The sequence below is a fragment of the Ovis aries genome, chromosome 1, assembly GCF_016772045.2.
Source record: "Ovis aries strain OAR_USU_Benz2616 breed Rambouillet chromosome 1, ARS-UI_Ramb_v3.0, whole genome shotgun sequence".
NCBI lineage: Eukaryota > Metazoa > Chordata > Mammalia > Artiodactyla > Bovidae > Ovis > Ovis aries.
Genome location: NC_056054.1, coordinates 114,007,604 through 114,019,098, shown reverse-complemented (window position 1 = coordinate 114,019,098; position 11,495 = coordinate 114,007,604). Strand labels below are relative to the sequence as shown.

Sequence of the window (11,495 nt, the reverse complement as noted above, 5' to 3'; positions counted from 1 at the left end):
CAAAGAGCAGGACACGACTGAGCGACTTCACTTTCACTAAGAAGAAATGCAGGAAAGCTTGCTTTTGATAGGGACAGAGTAAAGGGACAAAGTAGGTGATTAAATAGTGACTCTCCCTATGGGATTGTAAGTAGAAAAAATATGGGAGACCCTTGTAAATTAAAGATTATCCAAGAAAACAAGTTTGCTTAGCCGCAAAACCAGGCAGGCTTGCTTAGTAACAAAACCATGCAACAGAAGCGTGAGACATGCCCCCAAGCAATAAAACAATGGTGGCGTGAGACCCACATCCTGCCCAATGAGCTCAGTAAGTTAATGATCTATAGGATATGCTCTCTGAACACATGAAAAACACTAATTTGTGGACCTAACTTGTCCATGTAGGGATAAAAAAACTCCCCTGCGGAACCTGGAGGAGAAGCTGCTGAGAGAAGCATGACATCTACTCAAGAATGAACAAGAAGTTCTCCCCATCCCTGCTTTTCCTTTCATTATGAAACCGTAGTGCAGTAAGTTCTTGGGGCGAAGCATTTCTTGCCTGTCTGCTTGTAAGCTTTACAAGCGTCCTGTTCTGATAAATCACTTCTTATCTGTCACTTTGCCTCTCACTGAATTCTTTGCTGCATTGAGACATAAACGACTGTGTTACCAGAGCTCTTTGGAGCCCTGGAAATGACACCAAATGGTTTTACCTTCTCCTTCTGCTCTCCATTGTGTGAGGGCACAACAAGAAGTTGGAAGTTTGTAAAACAAGAAGAGAGTTTCATTAAGAACCGGACTATGCTGGTATCCTGATCTCAGACTTCCAGCTTCCAGAATCATGAGAATATAAATTGTTATTTAAGCCACCCAGTCTCAAGTAATTTGTTATAGCAGCTTGAGCTAAGGAACAATGATTATCATAAACTTTGGGCCACCCAAGTATTCCTGTAATAGAACCCATTTCTTCCGATATTTCAAGAGACTTTGTTCTCATTGCCTTGTTCTACAGCTAGGCTAGGTGGACCATTTTGGTGGTCTGTCATGACATTTACCATCTTTTCAATACCCACATCCTCTCTAATGTCAGAAGCAGCTCTAGGAGGAGGCAGAGCCAGGGCCTTTGACTGGTGCTTTTCCTGTGGGTCTGGAGGCCACACCCTGGCTTCAGAGTCAGACTTAATTTCAATCTACCATTTAATTGTCTATGCAACTCTAAGTAAACTAACTGAACTCTCTTAGACATAGTTTCTTTGGCTAATTTGAAGACAGGATGGAATATCTGCCTTGCTTTACCATCTGAGCCAGCAGGGAAAGCCATCTGCCATGCTATAATTAAATAAAATAACAAAAGTAGATTATCTCATGGAGTACTTGACACACAGTAGGTGGGATCTCAATAAGATTTGCTTATTTTTATGATTCTACACTTGGACTTAGAGTGACCAATAGAACCTTTCTCATCATGACTCCTTCTCGGTGGACTGCAAAGCTCCTACAGATGACTAACTGTGTTTCTTGGCACTACCTCTAAACATTTCCTCCATGTATTCTGTCCCCTTGTGGTATCTAAAGGACCCGAATCACACTTCTTTTCCTGTCAAGGTTACTGCCCTTCAGATGGAGGAGGATAATGTGGTGCAGGGTTCATTCTGCAGATATTTTTTGGAAAGTCGGTGTGAGCCAGCTATGACAGGGAATTCCTTCACCTCCAAAAGTCTGAAATCTTAGTGTCCTGGAGGCTATTGATGACTCACATGATCTGGGAGAAAGTTAAATTTAGAGGGTGCATTGGTGCCCTCTGTTGTTACAATGGAGAAACTACAGCCTCTGAGGCCCTAGAGCTATGTCACAAAAACTGCAGAAATAGTCTCCCAAACTCAGAGTAAAACAGAGATAGAGTTTTGTTTTTTTGTTTTTTTTTTTTATCCCCCCAGGTTGTAAAACAGGTGGCTGAGAAGAACAACTGATTCACCCACTGCGTCTGATCCCAGGAGCACTGTCCTTGGCCAAATGGCACAGAAAGCTAGGCAGGTTCACTGATGCTGGAGCTGCAGCAACAGAGTCCAAGGAAGGGTAGAATGACTTGGGGGAAAAAACTAATCTGTGATCAAAAAGGAGAGATTGTTTTGAGAAAATATGGACACTAAACTTTATAGAGGACTTATTGTGAGCTGTTACGTCATGAGGGCTCTTTGATAAACAATAGCTCTTCAAAAACTGTACAAAATTACTGCTTCCTATCTACAACCCTATATCACCCTTTGCAGTTATCTTCTCAAAGGTGGCATGGTAAAACTTAACAGACATGGTTTTTCCTTCAAACTACTTTGGGATTGAAAATCCAAAAGAACAAATTGAAGGGATATAAAAGGAGAGAGTAGCTCAGCTATGCCTATGGTTCAGTTCAGTTCAGTCACTCAGTCGTGTCTGACTCTTTGCAACTCCATGAATGGCAGCACGCCAGGCCTCCCTGTCCATCACCAACTCCTGGAGTTCACTCAGACTCACATCCATTGAGTCAGTGATGCCATCCAGCCATCTCATCCTCTGTCGTCCCCTTCTCCTTCTGCCCCCAATCCCTCCCAGCATCATTTTCCAATAAGTCATCTCTTCGCATGAGGTGGCCAAAGTACTGGAGTTTCAGCTTCAGCATCATTCCCTCCAAAGAAATCCCAGGGCTGATCTCCTTGCAGTCCAAGGGACTCTCAGGAGTCTTCTCCAACACCACAGTTCAAAAGCATCAATTCTTTGGCACTCAGCTTAGTTCACAGTCCAAGTCTCACATCCATACACGACCACTGGAAAAACCATAGCCTTGACTAGACGGACCTTAGTTGGCAAAGTAATGTCTCTGCTTTTGAATATGCTATCTAGGTTGGTCATAACTTTTCTCCCAAGGAGCAAGTGTCTTTTAATTTCATGGCTGCAGTCACCATCTGCAGTGATTTTGGAGCCCCCAAAAAATAAAGTCTGACACTGTTTCCACTGTTTCCCCATCTATTTCCCATGAAGTGATTGGACCAGATGCCATGATCTTCGTTTTCTGAATGTTGAGCTTTAAGTCAACTTTTTCACTCTCCACTTTCACTTTCATCAAGAGGCTTTTTAGTTCCTCTTCACTTTCTACCATAAGGGTGGTGTCATCTGCATATCTGAGGTTATTGATATTTCTCCCAGCAATCTTGATTCCAGCTTGTGCTTCTTCCAGCCTAGCGTTTCTCATGATGTACTCTGCATAGAAGTTAAATAAGCAGGGTGACAATATACAGCCTTGATGTACTCCTTTTCCTATTTGGAACCAGTCTGTTGTTCCATGTCAAGTTCTAACTGTTGCTTCCTGACCTGCTTATAGGTTTCTCAAGAGGCAGGTCAGGTGGTCTGGTATGCCTTTTCCAACTCTCATTCTTGTCAGGATAAAACAAAGTACTATACTTGAAAAGACTTTGAAAGCTATAAAACATGGTGTTATCATTATTTTCCCTTAGAGATGAAGGCAGCAAAAGTGGAGAAGTCACAAATAGAAGATCATGTAATTCTCCAACCAACATTTTATGAAAAGTCGGTGCTTAATAATACAGGTGGGTCTAAATAACAGAGACAATTACTCAAGCATTAATGAAAATCAATCTAGTCTTGGCCTTAAGACCAAGAGAGATAGAATATTCTAGAGAGAGGACTGCAAGCCCAAATACAGAAAGGCAGAAAGGCCAGGTAGCTTGAAACTATTCATTCACTTATTCTTGACTTCAATAAATATTTGTAAAGAACTACTACAATTTCTGTGCAAAGAACTCAGAGTCTGGTGAAGGAAACAGACAAGATTAAAGAAAAATAAATACAAGTGATGAACTACACTTGCTGCTGCTAAGTCGCTTCAGTCGTGTCCGACTCTGTGCAACCCCATAGAGGACAGCCCACCAGGCTCCCCCGTCCCTGGGATTCTCCAGGCAAGAACACTGGAGTGGATTGCCATTTCCTTCTCCAATGCAGGAAAGTGAAAAGCAAAAGTGAAGTAGCTCAGTTGTGCCCAACCCTCAGCGACCCCATGGACTGCAGCCTTCCAGGCTCCTCTGTCCATGGGATTTTCCAGGCAAGAGTACTGGAGTGGGATGCCATTGCCTTAGAGCATAAGATAAAGCTCATTATTTAAGACTGGAGAAAGTTGAAATAAGGATCGTGAGAAAGTGATCTAGTAAACTGAAAAATGCAGATGACCCCAAGCTTTCCCATTAAGGTGGTATGATATCATCATCCCAAGAGGGAAGGGGAAAGAGGCAGAAATTGAAAGAGAAAATAACTTCAGTGAAATGTATTGAGAAGGAGGGTGGCAATAAACTTCTCTAGATTCAAAAATAGGTTTAAATGGAATGGTACATAGTTGTCCTGCAGTGATCGGAGCAGGACAGAGGAATTGGTTCCAGGACCCTGGTAGATACCAAATTCATGGATGCTCAAGTACCTTATATAAAATTCTATACCCCAGAGGACCTTCCGTGTTGCAGATTCCCTATTCTTAGATTCAACCAAACCCAGAGAAGACTGAAAATCCTGAATATGAAACTGTGAATACGGAGAGTAGAGTGTATTTTGAAATTAGATTTGAGACTGGATTTTAGATAATGTTTAGGAGGCAGTTCTGCATTATATACACTATTGAGGAAAAGGCCAAGTAAGAGGTGGGGTTATGCCTCAATGTCACTCTTGTCAACTGGCCCAAGCAACTAATTGTCTCAAAAAAAATTTTGACCTGGGAATGCCAAGTCAACACTTTACTAATATCTCAAGCTTTATATATTTAAAACTGTACTCCTGATCTTTCTCCCCAATCAGCTCCCAAACTCTGGAGTTATCCTTTGATTTTTATCTTTCTCTCATCTTCAAAATACCCATGGAATTCTCCAGGCTAGAATCCTGGAGTGGGTGGCCATTTCCTTCTCCAGGGGATCCTCCCAACCCAGGGATCGAACCCAGGTCTCCTGCATTGCAGGTGGATTCTTTACCATCTGAGCCACAAGGGAAGCCCAAGAACACTGGAGTGGGTAGCCTATCCCTTCTCCAGTGCATCTTCCCAACCCAGGAATTGAACCAGGGTCTCCTGCATTGCAGGTGTACCGAGGTCCAGCCCCAGTGGGATCCAGCGTATCCGAAGCGTGGATGGTGAGGCAAGAGAGATGTATAGATTTAGAGAGAGATAAGGAAAGATTTTGCAGTTAAGAGAATAGAGGAGAGAAAGAGGCTTATATTCCTTGGTTTACACAGAAAGTCAATAAAGTCTTGAGACAAGAGACTTGCACCGTTTACATAGGCCGCAGGTGCCCTTCTGGTCTCCCGAGGGAGTGAAGACACAGGGTGCCCTCCTGTTCAGGTCCGAGAAGCCCAGGCAAATAAGTAAACATGGTGGACCTCTGTGCTCCAGATGGGAATTAGCATGAAAAGGAGAGTAAGAAAGAAAAGACTGCACGGGGGAACCAGGCTTTTGTGGAACTGGTCCTGGTCCATCTCTTTATTTTTCAGGGAAGCTTTTATACTTTAAGTTGTACATAGAGATAAATGTAAGAAGCAGAGTCATGCAAGGTCAGCTGCTCTGACCCTTATCTAAAGACAGAGTGTTCTTTGCATACCTTTGTTCTTAAAAGGGTCTTACGTTTGTTTACAATATCTTCTGGTCTGAAGACTGATTAACATTTTATGGCCCTGTCTTTCTTTCTATTGATAAAGGTTAGTCAGTCAGAAAACTTGTTTTCCCTTAAGATCTGCTTAGTCTTAAGATAGTGATAAAGTTACATTCTTACATAGCAAGGATACAATGATTTATAACAAAGAAAGAGGAGTACAGTGATTTATAACAAAGAGAAAAATTCATTAACCCAAAAGTCTAGTATTGCTAGCATCAAAACAACTATATTTCTTTTTCTACATTCCAATTACATTGATTAACACACTCCCAGGTGCTTAAGGATATGGAGGCCTGGTGGCAATCATTAACTCAGCAATGAAACCCTTCACCAACATGATTTTTATCTTTAGAAAAACCCTATGCTAATTAAGACTTTCAGAATACTCCAAACTCTCTGTGCTGTTTATGGTTGAGAGGTTGTAAACAATCATGTGCATAGTAGCAGGAGTGTGGATAAACCTGTCACACAAGCTAGACTGCCAGCAGAGAGGTTTGAGCTGAGACACTCCTTTTATATGCAGGAGACTATTAAATGGAGCTCTAAGTTTATTTTCCAAAGAAAGGTGGTCGGGGATAGCCCCTGTTAATGTCAGAAGAGTGTAGTGTAACAGACAGATTTTGGTTTCAGGAGTAGATGCTCGAGCAGATCTAAGGGACCCCTTGAGTCTTGATCTGCCTTATCTGATAGGCCTCTTCCACATGACTTTGTCATGGGTGGGGTCAGGGAGTCCTTCAAGTCCTGACCCGCCTTTGCCCATCAGGTCTCTTCCTCATGACCTTTGCCATGGGTGGGATCTCCCGTGCTGGCTCCCGGCACAGGTGGATTCTTTACCAACTGAGCTATCAAGGAAATCCCTTCAAAATATACTCAACCACTTTTTTTAAAGCCAAGTTCTAATTACCAGCCTGGTCTAAGCTTCCATCACTTCTTGCCTTGATTATTGAAATAACGTGCTGACTGGTCTTCCTGCTTCCACTCTTGCCCTCCTATAGTCTCCTCTCAACACTTCAGGCCATTCATTTCCCTATCTTCCTTTCCTCCCTTTCTCTCTCAGCTCCAACTCTTACAAAAGCCATCTTTGCAGACAGTGACATTTATGTGATGCAGATTTCTGGTGGGAGTGTTAAGCACTGAAAAGAGGATCAGCTAAACCAAGGAAAATCAAAGGCCTTAATGATCCTGAAATTTCATGAACAGTTATATATAATTAAGAATTGTCTATAGATTCAAAAGTACTGTGTTTATATTCTTGATCCTGAAATAATAAAAATCATAAAAGAGAGATATAAATCATCACTTGTCACTGTTTTACTTAGTATTACAAATTACCTTAATTACTAATTTCACTGAGCTGCATTATTATTGCTTCAAGTGCTAACAGTTTTTCCTCCAAAATTTTAAGACTTTACTAATGAATTATTATCCTGGTTCTTACAGTCTGAGCAAATTTCATTAAACTTTTTGTTTCATGGGTTCATATCTAATATTAAGCTGCTGATCCTTGCTAAATTACCATGTCTGTATATGGGTACTATATATTTTAATGTTACATCTTTTAATATAATTTTATATCATATTCATTCTTTTGGAGAGAAATGGATGCAGAGTGAGAGTTAGCAGTTTGAAGTTTCTTTCTTTCTTCCTGCCCCTCCTTGGTTAATCTGGAACTGTATTATAACATGAAACACATTGATGAGATGTTGGCAAATAAAGCTAATTGGTGTCTAGTGGCAAAAGATAAATTCTATTCTATTAATATTTATACCTATCTGTTCCCTGATAGCTCAGTTGGTAAAGAATCCACCTGCAATGTAGGAGACCCCGGTTGGATTCCTGGGCCAGTAAGACCCATTGGAGAAGGAATAGGCTACCAACTCATATCTTGGGCTTGCCTTGTGGCTCAGCTGGTAAAGAATCTGCCTGCAATGTAGGAGACCTGGGCTCGATCCCTGGGTTGGGACCCCTGGGTTGGGACACAACTGAGCGCCTTTCACTTCACTGCATACCTGTCTCAATCCTAACAAGGAACAGCAACAATTCTTCAATGTGGTAAGGATGGGTGAAGAACAAGGAGAACATTTTCCTTTTCCCCAAAGTGGATCTTGCTCCTTTCTTACTAAAGTGTTCAACCTCTCTCCACATGGTAGCTGGGTATGTCACTCAGTCCCTTACATAGTGCATTAACAGAGCCTACCTTAGAAAGTCGGAAAGGAAAAAACACTAAACCCTTCTAGTCGGAGGATGTGGGGTTGGAGGAAGGGTAGATTTAGCAAATTCTTAAAAATAAAAATCCGTAAATTAGCAAATGAAATTTCTCAAGAAGATAGTGTCTCTAATATGTTTAGTATTCATTATCTAAAGTCTCTTTCCTGCAAATATGTAGCAAGCCTCAGCCGAATCACCGGTTGGGTAATACCATTTCTTCGTAGATGATATATTAAGACATCCAGGGTGATGGTTGAAAGCATAAGATTTGGAGTTGAATTGTCTGGCTCCTAACCCTGGATTCACTACTTTGCCATCATGTGTGTGATCTCAGTCAAGTGACTTCTCCTGACTAAACTTTCAATTCTTCAACTGTAAAACATCATTTGGTTACTATGGAGACTAAAAGAAATACTGTGTTTAAAGTGGTTGCCACAGAATAAGCACTCAATAGATGTTAGCTATTTGTCTCTGGATTTTGACTTATTCACCACGTGACCCCTCAGAATGCCTCAGAGAATCAGATTAAAGAACTCAAACTGTCTTACTGGCTGGGGACCTACAGATGGTGCTATGACCTCATCTGCTCTATTTTCTAGGATAGTGGTAAGCATTGACCAGGAACCCCTCAGCAAGATCCAGCGAGTAAGGATGCGAGCCGGAGCAGCAGATGGAGTAGAAGGCAGGAAACTGAACTGATGCAGTGGAAAACTCTTCTCTTTTATCTTTGAACCCCATCTTGGACTGTTTTCTCTGAAATTTAGCCAGTGTGTTTTATTGAACCAGTAGACTTGATGCCTCCAAACTCCTCTCCTCCCCAAGTGATCATGAACCCATTACCCTTAAAACTATCCTCTTTTTAGTGCTAGTGGTAAATAATCTGCCTATCAATGCAGGAGATGCAGGTTCAATCCCTGGGTCAGGAAGATCCCCTGGAGAAGGAAATGGCAACCCACTCCAGTGTTCTTGCCTAGAAAGTTCCATGGACAGAGGAGCCTACAAGCTACAGTCCATGGGATTACAAAGAGTTGGACATGACTAATTGCGCGCACGCGCACACACACACACACACACACGCACACACACACAATGATTTTAACTTGATACATTGGCCCTGTCAGAAAACTATGTTCTCCAAAAAATTTTCCAAGACATGAAATCTGCATTAGTTGCTGCATGCATGCACGCCAAGCCACTTCAGTCATGTCCAACTCTTTGCAACCCTATGGACAGTAGCTTGCCAGGTTTCTCTGTCCGTGGGATTCTCCGGGTAGGAATACTACTTGGTTGCCATAGCCACTTTCCACAGCTTTACCAAAAGCAAGAATTATTTTTAGTCTTCTGGTTGTTGTTACTACCAAGACTAGACAAAATTCAATGACAGGGGCTCTCCTGGTGGCTCAGCGGTAAAGAATTTGCCTGCCAATGCAGGAGACACAGGTTCCGTCCCTGGTCAGGAAGATCCCACATGCCCTGGAGCAACTAAGCCCATATGCCACAGCTACCAAGCCTGTGCTCCAGGGTTAGGGAGCTGCAACTACAGAGCCCATGTGACGCAGCTAATTAACGAAGCCCAGGCATCTGTATACAGCCTGTGCTCCACAATAGGAGAAGCCACCTTAGTGAGAAGCCTGTGCACTGAAACTACAGAGTAGCCCCCACTTGCCTCAAATAGAGAAAAGCCTGCACAGCCTCGAAGACCCAGCATGGCCAAAAATAAATATATAAATAAAATTATTAAAAATTTCAGTGACAAAAATGATTTTTGTGAATTTTAAAAATTGGTAAAACTGATGATTCTGAAGCAAACACTATTCAGTTAGGCAACTTCCTTTAAGTTTTTATTTTTATATCAAAACAACTTAAACTTTTAGACATAGGGTTTTCACATCTAAGATTTTCTGTATTAGTCTTCTGTATAAAGAGAAAACCTAAGTGCCAGGAGCCAGTGTGAGGAACTCCGCCCATGACAAAGGTCATGAGGAAGGAGGCTTCGGTATATGCAAAGGTGGATCGAGCCTCAGGAAACCCCCTGTTCCCGAGCATCTACCCCCAAAACTAGAGTCTACCTACTTTACTGTTTTATGCTCTCACCTATACCCGTGACTTTAGGGGGGGCTGACCTCCATTACCTCTCTCTGAGAAGGAGTTAACTTACAGTACCAAGTCAATAAAAATTCCTGGGCGTGATAAGAGTGTTTCAACTTACGAACTCCTCTGAAGGTTATCTAGCCTGCCTGTACAGGTTCATCCAGCCACATGTGATTGTTTGCAGCCTCCCAGCCATGAGAGGCACAAGATGTTTTGGACTTGCTAAAGGCAGATTCTTTTGGGAAGTTGGAAATTGTTAGTATAGTGGGTTGGTTAGGAATTATATTGATGAAGGGTTTTTCATTTGTCATGCCAATAATTGCTGCTAATTCCCTGCTCTGGGTGTGACAAGGGTGTCTCAGGTCAAACCTCTCTGCTGACAGACTAGCTTGTGGGACAACCTCGCAACCATAAACAGCACAGAGAGTTTGGAGTATTTTGAAAGTCTTAATTAGCATAGGGCTTTTCTCATTGTTGAGTCAATGATTGCCGCCAGACCTCCATATCCTTAGGCACCTGGGAATATATTAATCAATGTATTTGGAATATAAAAAAGGAAATATAGTAGTTTTTGATGTTAGCAATACTAGACTTTTTGAGTTAATGAATTTTCTCTTTTGTAATAGATCACTGTACTTTGTTATAAATCACTGTGTCCTTGCTATGCAAAAATGCAACTTTATCACTATCTTAAGACTAAATAGATCTTAAGGGGAACATTGGTGAAGGGTTTTCATTTGTTGGGTTGATGTTTGCTGCTAAATCTCCATATTCCCTGCCCTTATAATGAATATAACTAGCATATAAGAGAAATAAGTATTAACCTTTAAGATTAATCATGTTAGCCTTAGGTTAAATAAATTCCTTTCTTGATTGTAACCCACTACACTCTCACCCTATAGGAATGCAACTTTATTTGGAGGGTGGTGCCTGGTTTAAGAAAAAACACCCTTGGAAAAAATAAGTTTTTTGGTTATCAGAAAGAAAGGATCATAAAATGTCATCAGGCCTCATGGCCAGAAGATGATGTAAAACCCCTAAGACCTTTTTTAATACATTTACAAGGGTCAGGTCTGCTGACCCTTGCGTGACTCTGTATTCATCCCTATGTATAACAAAAGGTATATAAGCAAACCTAAAAAATAAAGAAATCGGATCATTTTCTGGAAAGACTGATTCCCCGTGTCGTTTCTTTCTTGCTCCCCATTTTTCTGGCGGAATTCCCATCTGGAGCGTGGATGCTCACCATGTATACTTACTTGGCCCGGCTTTTAAGTTCCACGTGAGAAGGAGCCCAAGGAGGGGCACCTTCTGATATTCAAGTGACACTGGTGGCCCAACATAGATGGTGCAAATTCCTTGTCTTGGAATTTTATTGGTATCTCATGTAAACCAAGATATTCAGCATCTTTTTCTCCACTAATATTTCCTACTACCCTATCCATTTCTAATCTCTATATATATCTGTAATTAAATAAGTCTTTTCCTAGGACATCAATTCCATCTCCCCTTCGAATTACCCTGGATCCACTGGGGCTG

The 11,495-nt window shown here is 41.6% G+C and overlaps 1 long non-coding RNA gene across 1 annotated transcript; it reads left to right on the top strand.

Annotated features, from left to right (window-relative positions):
* Positions 1–338: 338 nt before the first annotated feature.
* Positions 339–11,126, top strand: LOC132658260 (uncharacterized). Its single transcript, XR_009597626.1, has 3 exons — positions 339–509; positions 3,468–3,560; positions 8,465–11,126. It is a non-coding gene; the product is annotated as an uncharacterized LOC132658260 (long non-coding RNA).
* Positions 11,127–11,495: the final 369 nt, after the last annotated feature.